Source organism: Primulina eburnea, chromosome 18 (genome assembly GCF_022965805.1).
Source record: "Primulina eburnea isolate SZY01 chromosome 18, ASM2296580v1, whole genome shotgun sequence".
NCBI lineage: Eukaryota > Viridiplantae > Streptophyta > Magnoliopsida > Lamiales > Gesneriaceae > Primulina > Primulina eburnea.
In genome coordinates, this window is record NC_133118.1 from 9,300,581 (window position 1) to 9,308,956 (window position 8,376).

An 8,376-nucleotide genomic window follows, 5' to 3' on the forward strand; every position below is an offset into this window, starting at 1 on the left:
TTGAGCATGCTAATCATCTGAGGACTGTTTTGAGAATTTGAGGACAGAGAAGCTGTATGCTAAATTATCGAAATGCGAGTTTTGGCTGAAACAGGTTGTGTTTTTGGGTCACATTATATCGGGAGACGGTAATATCAGTTGATCCCAGTAAGGTTGAGGCAGTGATTTCTTGGCCAAGACCGACATCTGTACCCGAGATTCGCAGTTTTATGGGTTTGGCAGGATATTATCGTCGATTTATCCAAGATTTTTCGAGTATTGCCAAACCGATTACACAGTTGACTCAGAAGAATGCTCCGTTTAATTGGTCTGAGGAATGTGAGACCAGTTTTCTTGAGTTAAAGAAGAGATTGACCAGTGCGCCTGTGTTGACGATTCCTTCAGGTACTGGTGGATTTGTTGTTTTATTGTGATGCATCTCACCGAGGATTGGGTTGTGTTTTGATGCAGAAAGGGCATGTCATTGCCTATGTCTCTAGACAATTGAAACCACATGAGACTCGTTACCCAATTCATGATCTTGAATTGGCAGCCATAGTCTTTGCATTGAAGATATGGCGACATTATCTGTACGGTGAGAAATTCGAAATATATTCTGATCATAAAAGCTTGAAATATCTGTTTTCACAATCTGAATTGAATAGGAGACAGCGGAGATGGCTGGATTTACTGAAAGGACTTTGATTGTGAGATTAAATACTATCCAGGGAAATCCAACGCAGCAGCAGATGCGCTGAGTCGAAAGGTATGTGCACTATCCTTATCGACGATAGGTGTTTCGAATTTGATGAAGACTGCTGTTTGTCTGGATTAGTATTTGAGACAGATCAGAGACCAATGAGATTATATACTATTCAAGCGGAACCAGAGCTGATTTTGGAAATTAAAGCGGCTCAAAGAATTGATCAGAATGTGCAGAAGTCGATTGCCTTGGTCAAAGCTGGACATCGGTCGGAATACCAGGTTAAAAATGATATTTTGTATGTGAATAATCGTCTTGTTGTGCCAAATGTTTCGGAATTGAGACAGCGAATACTGACAGAAGCGCACAACAGTCGATTTAGCATTCATCCTGGTGGCAGGAAAATGTATAATGATTGAAGACACAATATTGGTGGAAACAAATGAAAGCAGACATTGCTACATTTGTATCAAGTGTCTGAACTGCCAACAGGTGAAGGCTGAACGAAAGAAACCAGGAGGATTGTTACAGAGTTTTGTCCATTCCTGAATGGAAATGGGATCACATTTCCATGGATTTTGTGACACAGTTGCCGAGATCCTCCCGAGGTTGTGATGCGATTTGGGTTGTGATTGATCGATTGACCAAATCTGCATGTTTTATTCCATACAAGATGACGTATAGATACGATCAGATGGCCGATATCTACGTCAAGGAAGTTTGTCAGACTGCACGGAGTGCCGAAGTCGATTGTTTCAGACCGTGATCCTCGGTTTACTTCGCACTTCTGGCAGGAGTTTGCAGCAAGCTCTCGGTACGAAGTTGCATTTGAGTACCGCATATCATCCACAGACTGATGGACAATCAGAACGTACGATCCAGACATTGGAAGATATGCTGAGAGCTGTAGTGCTTATTTCAGTACTAATTGGCTAAGATGCATTGCCACTGTGTGAATTTTTCGTACAACAATAGCTATCAAACAAGTATTGAGATGGCACCATTTGAAGCGTGTACGGAAAGAAATGTCGATAGCCTCTTTACTGGGATGATATCTCTGAAGTTCCTGAGACTGGCACCCTGACATGATCAGAGATATGAATGAAAAGTAAAGTTGATTCAGAAGAAAATGAGGGCAGCTCAGGACCCCCGGCCAAGCCAAATATGCCAACCTCAGACGACGACCGTTGGTATTTGAGGCTGGAGACCGAGTTATTCCTGAAGATTTCTCCTTTCAGAGGTGTTGTCCGATTCGGAAAGAAAGAGAAATTGTCTCCAAGATAGGTGGGTCCTTATGAGATTCTCGAAAAGATAGAAGATCGTGCCTATCGACTTGCATTGCCTCCCTTCATTATTCTGGAATACAGATGTTTTTCATGTAGTCTATGCTGCGGAAATATCTCCCCGAATGATTCTCACGTGATTCAGCTAGACGAGACCAGAGCTGGATGATACATTGAGTTATGTCGAGAACCAATCAGGATTATTGATCGTAAAGAAAAACATCTCAGAACAAAGACATTCCCTCTGTGTGAAAGTTCAATGGACTCGTCATGGGCGTTGAAGAAGCTACTTGGGAGACTGAATCTTACATGAGACAAGGAATTCCCAGCACTTGTTTCACTGATGGTAAATACGTACGCGAGTGTAATTACATTTCTTCATATGATATGATTGATTGCCTGTGATTTCGAGGACGAATCGTATCTTAGGGGGGGAGAAATGTAATGCCCAAGATTTGTATCATGTAATCTGAGATTATTAATTATAGTGGACACGATTATAACCCGGACCAAGAAATAGGAAGAGCCAAGAGGTGGGCCGAAAGTGTCTCGCCCGGGCGGAAGTTTTTGTCCGCTCGAGCGAGACGGAATTCTGAAAGAGGGCCGAGAGTTACTCGCTCGGGCGGAAGTTTGTGCTCGCCCGAGCGAGACTGCTTGAATTGCGAGGGCCGAGAGTTACTCGCCCGGGCGGAAACTTATGTCCGCCCGAGCGAGAAACGTGGTTGGCCAAGGACGAGCCACTTGCTTGGCTGCATGTCGTGTGTATATATATATATATATATATGTACATGCAATTCATCCTCAGAAACAAGAAACGGAAGCTCGGGGAAAGTTTAGCTTTTGATCTTAAATTCAATCGTGTGATCAATCCGTCCGTCTGATTTTGATTCTGACTTCGGTACCGAGTTCCTAGCAACGTAGGCTACAACTGGACGTAAGTTTTGCTACATTTTGACATGCTTTGAAATTATGCTATTGTCAGAATTTAATGGAACTCATATATGTTGTTCTTGACATAGTAGACATCATAGAATCGAAGTCAGATTAAGAAATAGACTGATTATGGAATTGTTAGATTTATGTTTATAATCAGTTGATACCGGACCAGATTTGGAGTATGGATTGATTATAGATTGTATTGGATATGAGTTATGGATTGTAACTATTATCTGGTAAATTGGTATAGACGGGGAGATTGGAATGATACCGTTATGCCGTTGATTTTGAATTAAATCAAGAATTATCAGATTGTTATTGATTCGAGTGGTATATTGACATAAGATTATTCATATTGTCATTACCAGACAGACTGTGAATTCAAGACTTCAACTAAGCGGAAACCGAGACTAGCAAGGAAAGGTATAAGTCAATGTGGTATTGGGAGATGGACTTGAGTCGGCTTGGACTTGGGTTTCCCTAAATCACATACTTTATTTATTGCATTGATATTTGCATTATTTGATTAATATACTTGTGCTCTTGATATTTAGATGACAAGTATTAGTCGAACTGTCTTTTGACACACACCGTGCCGGATAGTGGTGGTATCGCCACGGCACATTGCACGATGTCACAAAGATAGGATGCTAGCGATAGAAATACAGTCCATGACGGATAGGTCAGGACACTGGATGTATGGTTATATCGAGTAATGGAATCCATTACGGAATTCGATATAGGAACACATATTTGGTTATATCGAGTAAAGGGGTTGGAATTCTTCTATTACGGAATTCGATATAGGAATACCGGGGCACTGGTTATATCGAGTAATAGATATTATGGTTCCCTCCTTTACGGAATTCGATATAGGAATACCACATCTGGAAACCGGGATCCCTAGACTAGGATTGAGTCTAGTCTTAAACGATGTAGCTACGAGTATTGTAGATTTTTGTTTATGTTTCGGAGTATGATACATATTCATGTTACCTGATTACATGCTTTATATTGTTTATATGATTGCATGTTTCATTGATTTATACTGGGGATTATATTCTCACCGGTATAATCCGGCTGTTGTCTTGTCTGTATGTGTACTTGACAACAGGTGGGACAGGTCCCAGGGTCAAGGAGATGAAGAACTAGATCGTGATTAGAGTGGTGGCACCGGACTTGGACTAGATGTAGGGTTAAACACTTGACTTTAGTTTTAACCCTAGTTTGAATAAATGTTGTAATACAGGATTTGTAGTTTATATACTGATATGTATTTATGTTGTATGTCACTACGTTCCGCATTTTAAAAAAAAAAATTAGACCCTGTTTTCTAATTGATTAATTAGTCCCAATGATGATTAAGAACTTGATTAGCGTCCGGGTCCCCACACCTTATGTGGTATATTATGCAAGTAGAACTTTAAACAATGCTCAAATGAATTACTCCACAACTGAAAAAAAAACTACTTGCTGTAATATTTGCATTAGATAAATTTCGTTCTTATTTGATTGGATCAACGACTATTGTGTTTACTGATCATTCTGCTATTAGATATTTGTTGACCAAACAGGATGCAAAGCCACGACTGATACGATGGATTTTGTTGCTCCAAGAATTTGACATTGTGATCAAAGATAAAAAGGAACCGAGAATGTCGTAGCCGATCATTTATCGAGACTAGTAACAGGATCATCTTGTGAAATGACACCAATTAACGATAATTTTCCTGATGAACATCTATTTTCAGTACTACTACACCTTGGTTTGCTAACATAGTAAATTTTCTTGTGACAGGAAAAATGCCACCGCAATGGAGTTCCCAAGATAAAAGAAAATTTTTGAATGAGGTAAAAAACTTTTATTGGGATGATCCGTATCTGTTCAAGTATTGTCCATATCAAATTTTTTGACGTTGCATACCCGACAATGAGGTAAGTAGTGTCATTAAATTTTGTCATTCAGAAGCATGCGGAGGACATTTTTCTTCAAAGAAAACAGCTGCAAAAATCTTGCAGTGTGGATTTTATTGGCCCAGTTTGTTTAAAGACACCCACGAAATCTGCAAGATCTGTGAAAATTGTCAAAAATTGGGTGCGATTTCAAAAAGAAACATGATGCCTTGAATCCTATCATTGAAATTGAAATATTTGACTGTTGGGGAATTGATTTTATGGGACCTTTTCCACCGTCGTTTAGATACTTGTATATTTTAGTTGCAGTTGATTATGTTTCCAAATGGATAGAGGCAATTCCATGTCGAACAAATGATCATAAAATCGTCATCAAATTTTTAAAAGAAAATATTTTTAGTAGATTTGGAATTCCTCGAGCCATGATAAGTGATGGGGGAACTCACTTTGTTAATAAACCATTTGCTTCATTAATGAAAAAATATGGTATTACTCATAAAGTAACTACTCCTTATCATTCTCAAACAAATGGACAAGTTGAATTAGCTAATAGGGAGATAAAGCAAATTTGGAAAAAACTGTTAACTCAAATAGAAAAGATTGGTCTCTGCGACTTAGTGAGGCACTTTGGGCATATCGAACAGCTTTAAAACATCATTGAATATGTCTCCTTCTAGGTTGGTTTATGGATAACATTGTCATTTACCTGTGGAATTGGAACATAAAGCTTATTGGGCGATCAAAACTTTAAATTCAAGCATGGATGATGCCTACAAATTGCGTAAATTGCAACTTAATGAACTTGATGAACTCAAAAATGACATGTATGAGAATTTAAGGATTTATAAAGCAAAAATCAAGTCATTTCATGATAAAACAATTCCTACAAAATCTTTTGAGACTGGTAAAAAAGTTTTGCTTTATAATTCTCGACTTCACATATTCCCAGGAAAATTATGATCAAGATGGACAGGCTCATATGTTGTAAAGCATGTATATCATTATAGAGCTGTGGATATTGAAAATCCTAAAAATGGTGATGTTTTTAAAGTGAATGGACAAAGGCTTAAACCATTTTTGCAAAATGAAAATCTTTCAAGAAGAGTTTATTTCCTTTTCTGATCCTTAAATTTTCATGTTTGCATTTAATTTTGTTTGTTTTTATTTCAGGTTTCTTTAATCTTTTATTCCCGGTTAAATGGCGGATAACGGTACTCCGTGACTCTCATAGTCGGTTAAATCAGTTTCCCACAATTGCTGATACAAAAATTAAAAAAAAATCATTTCTTTTCTTTTCAAAATGGATGAAATTCTCTCGAAAATTTGTAAATATTTTACCTATGTTTCTGAAAATGTTCTAAGAAAAATTTATGCATGAAGGTGTGAAAGATTGAGATTGCTAATGCAAAAAGGAATTCCAGAAGATATTCGTCTTCTAATAGAAGCTAAGGTCCGATTAGGAGGAGAAGTTCCACAATCATTGCTCATTCGGTATTTGCCTGGATTAGGAAAAAGCACTTATGCGAAAAAACGAAAGGCCAAAATTTAGGGGTTTGTCATAAGTGTGCAAGATGGACTTGTGACAAACGATGCAGATCTTTGGGATGTGTTTCCAATAACAGAGAAGATAAAATTGGTTTCATTAAGAATGGGCTGAGTAAGGAGTCTTTAGATAACATCTTATTGACTCTTGAGACGCATTCTAGTGGACATGTGCATATTGAACTTCTCCGTTTATTGAAACAATTCCAAGATGAGCGTCATAGTCTTGGGAATCCGACTAAAAAATACCTTGTTTGCCAATTTATAAGAAAATTGAATGGGAAGCATATCCTCGACTCATAGAAGGCGTTTAAGCCGTTTCTGGACGTAAAACCAGAGGAAAATTACCAAAAAAAGAAGTAAAACCATGGCTGGATCCTCTACACAAACATTGAAAAATATTTGTGTATTTTGTGGGTCGAGTCGTGGAAAAAATGAAGTGTTTGTAGAAGCAGCGAATAATCTTGGAAAGATATTGGCTGAGAGAAAAATTCACTTGGTATATGGGGAAGGTAATATTGGGTTAATGAGATCTATTTCAACATCTGCTCATCTTGGAGGTAGTCAGGTTTTGGGTATTATTCCTACAGCTTTAGCTGAAGGAAATATTACAGGTGTTACGATTGGGGAGGAATAAAAGTTTCTTCTATGTATGAAAGAATCACTCAAATGATTGAAAATTATGATGCTTTTATCGCACTACCAGGTGGTTTTGGTACATTAGAAGAAATTTTTCACACTGTTTCTTGGGCACAACTTAATATCCATAATAAACCTGTGGGCTTGTTGAATATCAATAATTATTATGACAGTTTATTGACATTTCTTGATAAAGCTGTGGAACAAAATTTCATTTCAGAAAATTCACGACGAATGCTCATCTGTGCTTCGACTGCCGACCAATTAATTGATAATTTGGAAGCTTTTGTTCATAAGCATGATCCGATGATAACAAAGATCAATTGGTCGCAATCAAGCAGTAAGAAAAGAAAGTTGATCATTGATTCAAAAGTCGTGGATTGGTTTGCGTTTGTTTCAGTTTGTTATCTTCAATAAACTTGTTGCGACTTTGATTGTTGCACTCCCAAGAGCAGGTTGTCCACAAGTAATATAATTTGGTGAGTCCGAATATCGTATCCACAGGGAAGCTAAGGTAATTACAAGTCCACTACAATGTCTTTTTGTTTTGTTTTGGTTTTTGTTTCTTTTAATTTTAATTGTTTGAATATTTAATGGGTAAATTTTAATTGTTCAAATTTTAATTTAAGTAGTTGAGATTAAAGGATCCACTCTTGGTATTTAATAAAGTTAACATTAACGAACAATATTGAAATCCACTTAATAAAATGGTTCCAATATATTAAATAATCATATTTATATTATGTATAAATTATTATCTCATAAATATATAATATACACCAAAACTTATAAATGTAGTCAAGTATTTATTGTGGTATATATATTTGTAAACACTAAATCAAGGTTCCCACTTTAAATGGTTGGTAAAACCAAACTAACATTTAAATGGTACCAAGAAAATATTATTATGATATATTTATATATAGTAAATCAAGGAATCCAAGTTAAATGGTTGGTAAAACCAAACTAACATTTAAATGGTTCCAAGAATTTAATATTATAATATATTTATATATAAAATCAAGACATCCACTTTAAATGGTTGGTAATACCAAACTAACATTTAAATGGTTCCAAGAATTTAGTGTAACATATAGCAACAATAAATCAAAACTCCCACTTATATGTAGGGTATAAAAATACTTAAAGAAATAAATATAACATAAACAATAAATAATGATTAAATAATATAAAACATAGATTCTTACCTTATAATAACCTTATTATCATGCCAAGAGCTTCACCTTATCATCTCAACTTTAGGAAGTTAGCTATTCATTATTCAAAGTGTAAAACTTTGAATATGAAATTAACATGCTAATTATATTTAAATGAAGAAATAAAAGAAAATATAGAGAAAAATATTATGAACTCAAAGAT